Consider the following 15082-nt stretch of genomic DNA (forward strand, 5'->3'; position numbering starts at 1 on the left):
AAGAGATTTTAATTACCCTTCAAAAATAGCAATCTCTCTCCCACCAGACAGGCTTTGTAACCTGTTTGTTTAGCTGTTCTTCCATTGACAGGCCCACATAGACATGACATTGTCTCCCAGTGTGGCCAAAAACATATCAAGTGATATTTCTGTTCTGCACATTGTCATAAATGTCTGTATCCCATTGACATATACAGTGCTTAAAAAAATTAAAAGAGCACTTTTTAATCAGAGTATAGCATCAAGTCAACTAAACTCCCAGGATATTGATCTGGTAGTAGTAGGGGATGCACGAGATGGGCAACAATGAGACAACCTCCAAAACAGGAATGGTTTTACAGGTGGAGGCCACTAACATATTTTTTTCCCTACTCATCTTTTCTGACTGTTTTTCACTAGTTTTGCATTTGGCTAGGGTCAGTGTTACTACTGGTGGCATGAGGCGATACCTGGACCCTATAGAGGTTGCAGAGGCAGTCCAACTCCTCCAGAATGGCACATCAATATGTGCCATTGCCAGAAGGTTTGCTGTGTCTCCCAGCACAGTCTCAGGAGCATGGAGTTTCCAGGAGACAGGCAGTTACTCTAGGAGAGCTGGACAGGGCCGTAGAAGGTCCTTAACCCATCAGTAGGACCGATATCTGCTCCTTTGTGCAAGGAGGAATAGGATGAGCACTGCCAGAGCCCTACAAAATGAACTCCAGCAGGCCACTGGTGTAATTGTCTCTGACCAAACAATCAGAAACAGATTTCATGAGTGTGGCCTGAAGGCCTGATGTTCAATTTGCCATTGAACACCAGAATTGGCAGGTCCACCACTGGCACCCTGTGCTTTTTACAGATGAGAGAAGGTTCACCCTGAGCACATGTGACAGATGTGAAAGGTTCTGGAGAAGCCGTGGAGAACATTATGCTGCCTGTAACATGGCATGACCAGTTTGGTGGTGGGTCAGTGATGGTCTGGGGAGGCATATCCATGGAGGGATGCACTTAAATCCAATAGAACACTTCTGGGACATTATGTTTTAGTCCGTCTGGAGCTGCCAGGTTGCATCTCAGTCTGTTCAGGAGCTCATGATGCCCTAGTCCAGATCTGGGAGGAAAAACCCCAGGACACCATCCGTCGTCTCATTAGGAGCATGCCCTGACATCGTCAGGCATGCATACTAGCATGTGGGGGCCATACAAACTACTGAGTATCATTTTGAGTTGCTGTAATGAAATTACAGCAAAATGGACTAGCTTGCTGCATCATTTTTTCACTTTGATTTTCTGGGTGTCTTTGAATTCCACTCTCTGTAGGTTGATAATTTTAATTTCCATCAAACGATGTGGCATCCTTTCTTTCCCAACACATTACCCAGTCCATATCAGTATAGATATCCAGCATGATAGTTTTCCCCATTGAGATCTAATGTGTTTTCAAAGTGTTCCTTTAATTTGTCTGAGCAGTGTATTGTATTCAGCCAACTATTGCAAATAGTTCTGAAAGTCTAGCATTTGCACTTTAGCTTGATTTTTGGAAAGTCATAGAGGCATTTAAGTGAACTAGTCTGCATCATAGTGGGTGGACACAGCATACTTGCACATTATGGCACACCTTCTAAATAGTCCTACTCTGGTGATTACACGTCCAGGAACCTGTAGCTACTCTGTCCATGTTTGCTTCTTGCAGGTCATGCAATGCTCCTCTTTGGTCTTTGTAGGGCATACACACAGGTTGTATATTGTTCCTGGCATGCTTCAAATAGAGCAGGAATGTTCACTGTGCACAGTAGCCTTTCTTTGAAAATCAATGGGCCTGTGTGCAAGATCATAGTGCCCCATTGCTTAAAAAAAATGACATGGTTAGTCCACTGTATTAAAGAGAGGGCATTGTTTTCTTTATAGCTAGAGTGTTGCTAGGGTTGTAAAAGATCTGGGGCATGTTTGGGAAACCTAATTGGAGTTGTAACGTGGCGCACCTAGCACACAAAGATGAATGGTGAGTGTGGCCAAATTGCAATAATAGTGGGAGGGGCTTAAAGGGGCATAGATAACTAAAACAAAAGCCTTGCTGTACCTATAAAATATGCTTACATTGCTGTGCCAAAAGCAAGAGTCTCATAGGCATGTATAAACCTTGACAAAATCATTAAAAAAAATTTAAAAAACTCTTCCATTACATATGATTTTTGTGTACACTGAAAATAGTCAGAGAGCTAACATTATATCTGAGCCTATCTTACAGAAGAAGTTCACTAGAATAGTCAGGAACTGCTCAACTACCAGCAACTGTTGAGACAGTAAACACTTTCATAAGAAGTATGTCATGTATAATATAGTGTATACAGTGCAGGAGTTAGAATGTCTTTGTCTTCACAGCCCACCCCCCATTCTTGGGCTTCATAATCCCCCATCCTTGGGATTTACAGTCCCCCCCATCCACAGGTTTCACAGTCCCCCCTGTATCCTCAGCATTCACAACCTTCCCCATCCTCTGGCATCCCACATCCTCTGTCCTCACAGTTCCCCCATCCTCAGATTTCCCAGCTCCTTCCAGCTCATCTGAACATTTCCCCTCCCTCCCTAAGTTCACAGACCTCACATCAGCATCACCCGTCCCTGCTCCAGCTGCTCTCAGCTCCAGTAACAGGGTCTGTGTGTGAGTGAGAATAGAGGCACACAGATCAAGTGACATGAACCAGAGAGCAGTAGTGACAGGCACGGCTGCAGTGCCCCAGGCTTGTCTCATCTATGGGTGCAAAGTGGGTCAGAGCACAGTGGTCCCCATCCTCCTCAGGGCCTGTGTGCCATTCACACTTTGCACCTATGGCTGATACACCACTGACTGTGCATCACAAGGGCTGTAAAATGTACACAGAAGAGAAAAGATCACAATGACTAGGTAAAAGTATTTTTTTTACTTTTTTGTAAATTGCAACTTCTAGAGATTTGTTTTATTTATTTTTATGTATTATGGGACTTAAGTATCACTTCCGTTTCTGAGCCTTTTATCCTTTTCTTCACATAACTTATTCTTATCTTCAGTAAGTGGTTTAACCCTCAGCACACTGCCCAGTGCATAGGCAGCATTAATCAACTCTATATTTTCACAACTAGGTGCACAGTGTAGTGTAGTGTGCACAACACAAGTGACAGCAAAATAATAATAAATGCTAAGAAAACCAAATTAATCAGGGTATTTAATAAAGCAGGGTACTAAATAAGTGAGATTGTGCGCTATGTGCTACTCTGCTCTGTTTTCCTTTTAAGTATGGATGGAATATGCCCTGGAGATATCTCTCAGCCTATGGGTTTACAAGCCTTGTGGATTCTAAGCTTATGTGAGCTATCTGATGTATATTAGTATAGGTCATTAACAGAAGGTGAGTGATGTACAAAAGGAGATTCGCTAGACTCCTCGCTAGGAATGTTTGTGCTGTTCACGTTTAATATAGAGAGGAATCTTCTTTTCCTTTCTGCAAATATATTACATTGGAGAAACCATCCATCCGGTTTCCTGTCTAATATCTACCCCATTGAGGTTCACTGTCAGAGTTGGTCTTCTGGCTGGAGGTTGTGTTTGCCGAGGCATTTTCTCCTGGGTGTGTTGCCCCATAAGCTTGATTGACCCACTAGGTGTATACCTATTTGGGTTCAATCTCTCCTGTAAGCCTTTTGACTCTCTGGTGGTGGATCACATATCAGCAAGTTCGTACTAACAGTTCAGCTGAGATTAACCAATCTAGTAATGTTCAATTGAAGCCTCCACAGACACCTAGAGGGGGTATACACGAATATAAAGGTTACCCATCTCAGTCCAGAGATAGATACCCTAGTTACCAAACTCCACCATATTCACATAGAGGTGGAAATAATAATTGTAACAAAAGAGGTGATAGAGGCCACCCTAGAGGTAATCAACGTGACATTAAAACCCCACATCAATATGAACAGGGTAGCCATGTCCAAAGTGCCTCCCTTGGGAGACCCAACAATTACACAGCCCCTTAGAAATACTGATTCCCACCATTATTATCGCCCCCCAAACAACCAGGTACAATAGATTTTCCCCTCTTCTTTATATATATAATGGTGATGACCAGAATTATATGGAAGAGGAGTATGATCGATTCCCATATGACCATGATCATTATGACCATAATGCTTATGGCAAATGGGATTTTCATCAGGACACCCAAGGGAGAAAAAGGTCCTCAGACCCAAGAGAGGCTCTAGAGGGGGAGGCGAACTCAGAGAAAAAAGAAGAACTTAATAGGCCAAGGTGTTTTTAATCTTAGTACCAAGGAATTAACTACTGAAGAACTAATGATTTTGGATAAGGGCTTGAAATTTGCCCCTCCAAAAAAATGAGACAGATTTAACACGTTCATTGACATTCATAAATTTGTTAGAAAGATTAATATTCAACGTTATCTTGTGTCTAACACCTCTGACAGTTTTCAACAAGCTGCTACCTCAGGGACGATGCATTCTGACTTATCCAACCCTTTGTTGTTCAGCCCACCCATCCCTGTGGCCCCAGCCATTACCATTTTTAGAGACTTGGTCCTTAACAACTTAGCTGAATTGCCTCCAAAAAAAATCCATAGTCATTCCCTTCCTAAAGCAGATTTCAAAACATTGTGTAATAGGAAATAACTGGTTGTCTGCCCTGCCGAGAAGGGTGGCGGCATTGTTGTACTGGACAAATTAGACTATGTAAATAAAATGTATAGAATCCTTGGTGATCAGGATACATATAAATTACTTCCTACTAATCCTACCATGTCTTTTAAAAGAGAATTAGAGGAACTTGTTACAAAGGGATATAATGAATATATTTTGAATAAGAAAGAAAGAGCATTTTTAGTTCCAATTGCACCCAGAATTCCTACAATGTATTATTTGCCTAAAATCCATAAGTATTCCACCCACCCTCCTGGGCGACCAATAGTGAGTGATATAGACTCAGTCACCTCTCACATTGGCCGTTATATCAATTTTTATCTTCAACCCTTAGTGAGACAAACTCCATCATACCTTAAAGACACTGGGGACACATTAGACTTCTTGAAAATCCCCCATACACTAGGGATTGAAGCCGTCAGACATTTCTTAAATCAGGATGAATCCATTACAGAGAAACAGGGTGGTTATGTTATAGAACTATTATGCCCCGTACACACGATCGGACATTCTGACAACAAAATCCATGTATTTTTTCCAACAGGTGTTTGCTCAAACTTGTCTTGCATACACACGGTCACACAAATCTTGTCGGAAATTCCGAACGTCAAGAATGCGGTGATGAACAACACGTACGGCGATCCGAGAAAAAGGAAGTTCAATAGCCAGTGCGGCTCTTCTGCTTGATTACGAGCATGCGTGGAACTTTGTGCATCGGAATTGTGTACACATGATCAGAATTTATGACAACAGATTTTGTTTTCGGAAAATTTGAGATCCAGATCTCAAATTTTGTGTGACAGAAGTTCCGATGGAAAATGTCCGATGGAGCCTACACCAGTCGGAATTTCTGACAACAAGCTTCTATCAAACATTTTCCATCGGAAAATCCTATCGTGTGTATGGGGCATTAGAGTTCACTACTAAATATAATTACTTCTGGTTCGACCAAAAAAATTTTATCCAGCAGAGAGGTGTTGCTATGGGCGCTAAATTCGCCCCTAGTCTCGCCAATCTGTTTATGGCCAAATGGGAGGAGGATGTCGTCTATTCTGAAGATAGACCATCATTGATCCTTTGGTCCAGATATATAGATGACATCCTCCTCCTATGGGGTGGCACCCAAGAATCCTTGCAACAATTTTTTTCTTCTTTGAATGATCGAGGCATATCTTTGTCTTATGAATTCAGCTCTACTAAAATTCATCTTTTGGATCTTGAGATTTAGATTAGTTCATATCAATTTAAATTTCAGACGTATTTCAAACCTACAGACCGCGACAGTTTTATTCCCACTGATAGCTGCCACCATAGATCTTGGCTTTGTTCAGTTCCCTGCAGTCTATTTTTAAGACTGCGCAGAAACTGTTCAGATATTGATACAGCACAGGCCTTAATTCTCAAACAGAGATTCATAAAGAAGGGGTATAATCCAGCTTCAGTTGACTTGCAACTACAAAATATTGTACAAGTTGAGAGAAGTTCTCTATTAACTGTTAAACCTCCACATGAGCTTGACGATTCGTTTAAATGGTCAATGCTCACTAGATTCCCAGTTCAACATAGAGAGATCAAGGCCATTACTTACCGTCATTGGAATAGTCTCAGGAATGGTCGTGTTTTGGGCTCTATACTGCCAGAACATGTTAGGGTCACTTTTAGGGGAGCCCCTTCTTTACAAAGTAAAATTGCCCCCAATATCATCAACCCCCCAGTACTTCCCTCTCTTTTTTTGCTGGTGGGTTATTACCCTTGCAAGAAGTGTAAAGTCTGTCAATTTAACACACACGGGCGATGTAAAACTATGAAATAAAAAAAAAATGTCACTAACCGTGTTTATCCGGTCACACCATTCTGTACATGTGCTACTAAATATGTTGTGTATATGATTACATGCCCTTGTGGCAAGCAATATGTGGGCAGGACAATACGTGCTGTCACAGACTAATACTCACCGAGGCCGAGATGCCGAGAGCGGCTCGCCCTTACGACCACGCGCACCCAGACCCCTGAAGTGGGTACAGAGAGCTGGGGGCACGCGGAGGCATAGGCTTCCGGGAGGTAGGAGGTCCGGAGATTGGAAGCGGGTGCTCTGGGATCTGTAGGAGGGACCAGAGATAAGGACTGAGTATAGGCAGAGGCAAGACTGTAATTATAGGCAGGGGTCCGATGTGTAGCAGGCAGATTAAACAGTGGGAAGTCCGTTAATGCAGGCAGAGATCAGGGTATCAAGCAATCAGACAAGTCCGTTACACAGGCAGAGGTCGGGGTATCAGGCAATCCAGTAGAGTAATGGTTAACAAGCCAAGGTTCAGTACACAGAGCAGGCAGATAGTGGGGCAATCCAGCAGAGTAGTGGTTAACAAGCCAAGGTTCAGTACACAGAGCAGGCAGATAGTGGGGCAATCCAGCAGAGTAGTGGTTTAACAAGCCAAGGTTCAGTACACAGAGACAGGCAGAGATCAGGGTATTACAGGCACAGGGAATCAGGGAGAGCTGACGACGAACCAGCAACCCGACTGGGCGCTGGAGCCATCAGAAATAGTCTCCCTGCCCGGCGAGCGCGTCAATGTGACGCGCTACCGGGCACCCGCATGGGCGACGGCACGCACACGGGGACCGCTGTGCACCCGCGCGCCCCGCACCATCAGGCCGCGGACGGGTGTGCGGCGAAGCGCCAGTCCACCGCGCATGCGCACTGGAGCCCGGCAAGCGGAGACGCTCCCTGACTCCTGACAGTGCCCCCCTCCTAAGGGCGGACACTGGACGCCTAGGCTAGCCATCAATTCTGGATGATCTTGGTGGAAAGTTTGGATTAACCGTGGAGCATGCAGGTTCCTGGCGGGTTCCCAAGAATTATCTTCAGGTGGGTAACCCTTCCACTGAATCAGATACTGTAGCTGCCTGCCCTTCTTCCTACATCTCAGAATGGACTCCACTTCGAACTCATTCTCGCCATCGATTCTGACTGGCGGAGGAGGAGGATCTCTTCTTCCCGGAAAAGGGCTAGGCACCACAGGCTTCAACAATGACACGTGGAAAACAGGATGAATCTGATATGTCTTGGGAAGTGCTAGCTCAACAGCCACAGGGTTAATGATCCTCTTGACTTGGAAAGGACCGATGAACTTGGGTCCAAGTTTTCGAGACGGCAATGGTAATCTAAGGTTAATGGTGGACAACCAGACCTCTTCTCCTAAGTCAAACTTTGGGTTCGCCTTTCTGCCCCGATCGTACTGTTTCTTGTAGTCTTCCTGCGCCTTGTGTAACATATCTTGGATCTTCTGGAAGTTAAATTGCAATGAGGTTATCCTGTCCTGAACTGCGGGGACTGTCATTTCGGGAATGTCGTTAGCAAAGGACGTAGGATGGAACCCATAATTTGCCCAGAAGGGTGTCTGGTTGGTAGAGGCATGAATTGAATTATTGTATGCAAATTCAGCATAGGGAAGAAGATTTGCCCAATCATCCTGAGAACCTGAGCAAAAGCAACGGAGGTATTGCTGTAACGTTTGGTTTGTCCTCTCCGTTTGGCCGTTGCTTTGGGGGTGATAAGCTGAAGAGAGACAAACGTTGATGCCCAGAGACTTGCAGAGTTCTCTCCAGAATTTGGACGTAAATTGTACGCCCCTATCCGACACAATGCTTCTTGGTATACCATGGAGCCTAACGACCTCTTTTAGGAAGACATTGGCTGTGTCTACGGCAGATGGAGTGCCCCTCATGGGCAAGAAATGGGCCATCTTGGAGAGGCGGTCGACAATGACAAGGATGGTAGAAAAATTTTCTGAGGTAGGTAGGTCGACAATAAAATCCATGGACACATCAGCCCATGGCCGTTCCGGGATGGGCAAAGGTTTGAGCAGGCCCCAGGACCTAGTGTTTTGGCCCTTGTTCCGCTGGCACAGAGAACAGGATGCCACATACTCTTTACAGTCCCGTCTCCATCCCGGCCACCAGAAAGAACGAGAAAGTAGTTCAGACGTTTTCTTATTCCCGAAGTGTCCTGCCATCTTATGGTCGTGACACATCTTAAGGGCTAAGGGCCGAGTCCCTTGTGGAACGAATATTTTTCCTTTAATCCAAAAAAGGTCCTCATATTTCCTCAAGGAGTGCACTACTGGTTCTGTGCACGAGCTAGATGAGGATCTAATGGATGACATTAAATCCGCCTGCGTTAGTCCAAGAAAGTTTTGTGGAGAGAGGATCGTGCTTGGCGTTGACGTTTGAGAGTCTGCGGAGAACATCCGAGAGAGAGCATCGGCCTTCCCGTTCTTTGCTCCAGGTCTGTAGGCTATATGAAAGTTGAAACGGGAAAAGAAGAGGGCCCAACGGGCTTGGCGGGGTTTTAGTCGTCTTGCTGTTCGGAGGTACTCTAGATTCTTGTGATCCGTAAAGATCATGACCGGGTGTATTGCACCCTCCAGCAAATACCTCCACTCCTCTAAAGCGAACTTTATAGCCAGCAGCTCCCTGTCACCCACATCATAGTTGAGTTCCGGTGGACTGAGTTTCCTAGAGGCAAAAGCTACCGGATGCAGAATGGCCTTAGGTCCCTGTCTCTGGGAGAGAATTCATCTTGAACTTAAATGGGTGCAGGGTAACTGTGGGACACTCCTGTAGGGCAAAGTAGTAACTTGAGGACATTTGTCTCTTTCTCAAAGATTCCTATATCCATCCTCCCAGCAGCAAATATTAGGCTAAAATACTAATCCAGGCCTCACACTATTTGTGTACTCTCCCAGTCACTTACTGGGCACCCTTCCCCAGAGATTGGCTGAGACCACATAAATATTCAAATTGTAGATTTGACTCTCCAGGGCCACTACTTTTCAGAACTCTCCAGAAGACAGGGTGAAGCAGTCACATGCACAACCAGTGAAACTTAGAGCAAAGCAATCACAAGCTGCTCAACTGACTACAATACAACTAAAGATCTAAATTTGCCTAGCCTGGCTAACAGCCTAACTAGTAGTGTGCTATTTTTCATGACTGACTGACTTATGACAGTGCGGAATTTCCTGTAGGTTTAGTAGAGTGTGGACATGCAATGGCCAGTGTATCTCCGTCCCATTACGGGGTAGTGTGTTATATGTCCTTTGTATTTACAAAGTTGTATTACTGCCCTGTTTTAGGAATGAGTTACGGGGGTCCTTGATTAGTCGGCTTAGAGCCATCATTAAAGGAAACAAAAGGGGGGGTGCTTTGTATTGGGTAGGGTGGGTTGAGCCCCCCCATGGGGATTGTGCCCTCTGCCCCTCGGATCTTTTATGAGGGGTGCACCATCGTCCCATACAGGGTGTGGTACTTAGAGGTATTTGTAAGGGAGGGGATAGAAATCTTTTTGGGGGGTTTTGGATATGTGGGGACTTTGGGGTTTGTGCTAGAAATATTTTGTATAGCTTTTTGATGTAATAAATTATGTAGTTAACTCTATAGGGTATGTAGAATCCTTTGTTTTTTGTTTTTTACTCTTGTCTACTATATTTTGATTACACCCCCACTGTATATATAGGGTGAGTACTACACATTAGTATTAGGATTCCCATCTCTTCTGGTTTTTGTATATATATATATATATATATATATATATATATATATATATATATATATATATATATATATGGCTTATAACAGTGCTTGTTATAGCTGTATGTGTAGCTGGCAAAGGTTCTTGTTATGGCTGTGTAGGTGGCTTACAATAGTACTTGTTGTGGCTTGTAACTGTGATTTCTATAGCTGTATATGTGGCTAGTAACCATGTTTATTATGGCTGTACAGGTGGCTTGTAACAGTCCTTGAAACAGTGCTTGTTATTTAAGAAATGTGTGGAAGGTATAACATGAGTTAATAAAACTTCACTCAGAGGGGAGGTGTAAGGAAGCACCTGCATGTTTTATTGGCACTTAAGTCCTGAGTGAGGATATATCCAAGTGCTTTGAAAAAAGTGTGTTCTCTGCATGAGAAACATTTGTTGGCTGGATGCAGGGCCGATCCTGGGCAGGTGCACAGTGCCCAGGCGCCATGAGCTGAGACAGTGGGGGGCACTGAAGCTCAAGTGGCACTCAGTGAATGCCACTTACTTACATTTAGCCGCATGTTGCCTCTCTGAGCCTGGCACCACGGGGCTCTAATTTTCTATGGCACAACATGACGCCCAGGATCGGCCTTGTGTATGGCTGCACCTGGCCACTGCACATGCAGAGCCTGGACCAGCTGTCACTGAAAGCAGCTTGCCACGCCTCTACACTGTCCCTTCACACAGCGATTGGCCACTGGTGACAGGTGAAGGCGGGGCTACCATAAAAGTGGCAGGAGTGTGTGGATGCGGGGACCGCAGAGAGTGGATCATCCCCGATTCCCTGGCCATGGAGTTCTTAAGGTCACTCTGCTACCCCAAGGAGATCTACAACCTCATCAGGTACAAGATGGGTGGCAATGTGTGCACATAGTTCTAGTTTACTATATATGAAGAAATGCAGTACTCAGCTCTTTCATGAACAATAAAGCCTCGTTCCAATGGTGGGGCACCGTCCTTGTCCCATTCAGGGGTCTGCTCAGTGTGCACACTGAGCGGACACACGGACTGCTGCCTCCTGTGTAATCATAAAGTGAGGGTGTGCGTGTGCTGTGCGGTGCATTGTAGGTGTGCATAACCCGTGGAAGGAGGTGGATTGAAAGCTGGTAAGTGAGAGGGAGGAGGGACAGAGGAATCACAGGGGAGGGTGTCTTCCACTGCCGCTTAAAGGGGAACCATTAACTATAAATATAGATTAAGTGAGTAGAGCCGTGTCACCTCTTCCCCTGATCTGGTGTGTGTCTGGGCAGCAGGATGCTGGGGGTGGGGTGGGGGGGAAGAAGGCCGTGCCACCTTAAGGGCCAGGGGATTGGCAGTGGTGGGGTTAATGGAAGTTGGACTGCGGACATCTTTCTTCATCGCTGGCCTCTACTGAGAGCCTGAGTGATGGGCCTGGCCTGGACAGGGATACTGGAGGAGCCTCCCTGCGCCTTTAATATTTTTAAAGGGGAGGAGTTTGGAAGATGACCATGCCCATGTGGGGAGCGCCAGAAATATTATTGCACCCAGGAGTCTGTGATGTTAGGATCGGCCCTGGCTGGATGTGTTTTAATTATTTTTAGTCTCTGGAATTTAAGACTAAACAAAGAAGAGTGATTGTTTATGGTTTTGGTTCCGAATATGGGAAAAACACCCTCATAGAAAGGCACCACATCCCTGAGCAAAAATTTGTATATACATAGAGAAGATTAAAGGGATTTTAACGGTGCAGGTAGGCTGTACATACGGAAAAGCTATATAACTTTTCTCTTTTAAAAGCAGTTTATTGTTTACAATCAATTAAAAGGAAACATATATGTTGTATAAGGTAACAGACATTTTTCTTTTTACAGCAATATAAAAACAAGGTGGTCAAATAGGGTAGAAAAGTGTGTATTATATATTAACAGATGGTAATTATTGCATACTAGCCCGACATGTTTCGCATTGTCGCTTTTTCAAGGGATATGCAACTGGTAAGTGAATCATCCAACACTTTTAGTGATTCTGAGAAAATAGAGAAAAAAAGGGATTTTTATATACAAACAAGGGTGGTGTTCAAAGTTAATACAGCATTGAATACAATGGAAAACACGTGCTGTCACTCTGAGATGTCCATAGTGGCTTACCCCTAAATTGACCCCACAAGGCCTCGTCAGAACCGGCATATGCAGACCCAACCAAACGGGGTGGCAGGGAGGCTAAAGTGCAACCACAGGGAGCAGAAAGATGAAGCTGTTGTATGGATAATCAATATTTAGTATCAACGAGATTGTATGCAAAGAGTTAATAGGGTTAAAAAACCAAAGAATTAACACTTACGCAGGTAGTTAATTAAGGCTATAACCAAGGATGCAGGTGATCATCGGTATCAGTAAGATAATGGTTACAAGGGATATTTAGATGGTAAACAAATGAAGCTGAAAAGTTAAATAGAAAAAAACAAAAATATTTTACTAAATAAGGGAATGCTGAACTAAATAATTTAGACTGATTAAAACGTCTGTAAATGAATAATGGAGATTTACACATGTATTATGGTAGTATATTTAAACTCCAATAGCAAGGACGTAATGTCTCAAAATCTTCCTACTATATCAGCAATGTATGCGTGTATAATCAAGAATCTATAGGGGTTCAATAAATAAATAAGGGATAGATAGTAGACATGTAAATATAGAGTAGAGTGTGGTGTACTCACCAGTCACTCACACTGCTGGGGTCTTGGCTTACATCTTCCGGCGCTGGCAGAGATGTCTGTCAGATGTGCCGGTTAAAATACTACTCCCCATCGAGCCGGCGTGTGACGTCGCCGGCTCGATGCGGACGTGATGGTGCCAGTGCGCATGCCCGGGGGACCAAAACCCCGTCCAAACTCCATTTCCCATGAGGCGCAGCAACAGCAGAGGGAGCCGACATGCGCAGTGCATTGCACGGCGGCTCCTCCCGTGTGTAAGCCGCGTCATGGGACGAGGGGGCGGGGGAAAGGGCACCGTCAGTGCCTTACGATGGAACTGGGCCATCGGGGAGGCACGGCGCGGAATGGGCACATCTCAGGGATGTGCCCCGGGCGTCCGTGTGGATGCGGCAGCCCCTCCTTAGTCCCGGCATGGATTGGGCCGGAAGCGGTCTGACAAGGATGGGCCAAAGGAGTAGCTGATCGAGGGACCACAGACCTCCCAATTTTGATCGACAAATCAGAGGGGCAGCACGTTTACATAGGAAAAATAATATATGCAGTTACAACAAAAACAGAATTACATGTATAAAACAAAGGTTACACATAGCTGCACATTGATCAGGCATTAAAAAGCATGTGTAGCAAATACATACATTTGTCATGGAAACAGGTCATTTAATATAAAAATGACAGAAAGGGGGATGAGAAGGGGATTGGAAGGGGAAATGGGTGGACAGGAAAGTAAGGTGTCTGGTGGACAGTGACACCTTGGGATCAGGTATGGGCAGTTGCACATTTAGAGGAAGGGCCTGTAACTCAGGCTTTCGTTCAGGCCTGGGAAGTGAGTGGCTTTTAGGGTGTAGATCCAGCGGGCTTCAAGCTGGAGCAGTGTCCGGTCGACACTGCCCCCTCTTTGGTCCAGCGGGACATGCTCCAAAGCTCGGAACTTGATAGTTGTGGGGTTAAAATTGTGGTACAGACCCACATGCCTAGCAATAGCTGTATCCATTTGTTTTTTAAGGATGGGTTTTATGTGGTCTCTAATTCGTTTGAAGAATGGTTGTTTAGTTTTACCGACATAAAAGCCGCCACAAATGCATTGAGCTAAATAAATTATACCCGGAGTCTGGCAAGTCGCATTGAATTTGATTGAGTACCACTGTCCGTTGGGAAGTAGGAAGCGTGATGTATTTTCTACATACCGGCAGATGTCACATCTGCCGCATGGAGAGATGCCTATATGGGGGGGCTTTTTGTTGGCAAACGCATCTTGGAAATGACTGTGGACTAGGCGGTCCCTCAATGAGGGAACCCGTCTAAAGGTTATCTCAGGGGATGAGTTAATGTATTTGCTGACTACTGAATCAGCTGATAGAAGGGGCCAAAATTTAGTTAAAATACTTCTGATTTCACTGTGTTGGCTGGAGTAGCGAGTGATCAGTCTAACAGTGTCAGATTTTTTAGGGGGTTTTGTTGAAAATAATAACAAATCTCTATTTCGTGTTTTAACCCTATTATATGCCCTTTTGAGGCATGAGTGGCTATATCCACGGGATAGTAGTCTTTTATATAGGTCTTTAGCTGCTAACTGGAAGTCTGCATCCTTGCTGCAATTGCGTTTTAATCGCAAGTACTGACTATACGGAATACTCCTCAGCAAGGGGCCTGGATGTGAACTATCCGTGTGGAGGATAGGATTCCCGGCCGAGGGTTTTCTGTATAGTGATGAATCTAATTTTCCATTAGCGTCAATGGAGATGGTAAGATCGAGGAAATTGATCACGGTTGTACTATATTCCATAGTAAGATGAAGATTAAAGTTGTTATTGGAAAGCAGTCTGAAGAATTCTTTCAACTCTGTTTCAGAGCCAGACCAGAAAAGCAACACGTCGTCTATGTAACGATACCAAGAGACGACCTTTTCCAGCAAATGGGTCAGGTCGTCTCTGGAGAAGACATCTTTTTCCCACCCCCCCAGGTACAGGTTGGCATACGATGGGGCACATTTAGTCCCCATCGCACCCCCTGCACCTGGAGGTAGTGGGAAGAATTAAACATGAAAACGTTATATCTCAGAATGTAATTGAGAAGCTCCAAGACAAATTCGTTGTATTTCTCGAAAGAAGGACCTCTCTCATTTAAATGATTACTCACAATTTCAATGCCCTTACTGT

Source organism: Aquarana catesbeiana, linkage group LG09 (assembly GCF_042186555.1).
Source record: "Aquarana catesbeiana isolate 2022-GZ linkage group LG09, ASM4218655v1, whole genome shotgun sequence".
Taxonomy (NCBI): domain Eukaryota; kingdom Metazoa; phylum Chordata; class Amphibia; order Anura; family Ranidae; genus Aquarana; species Aquarana catesbeiana.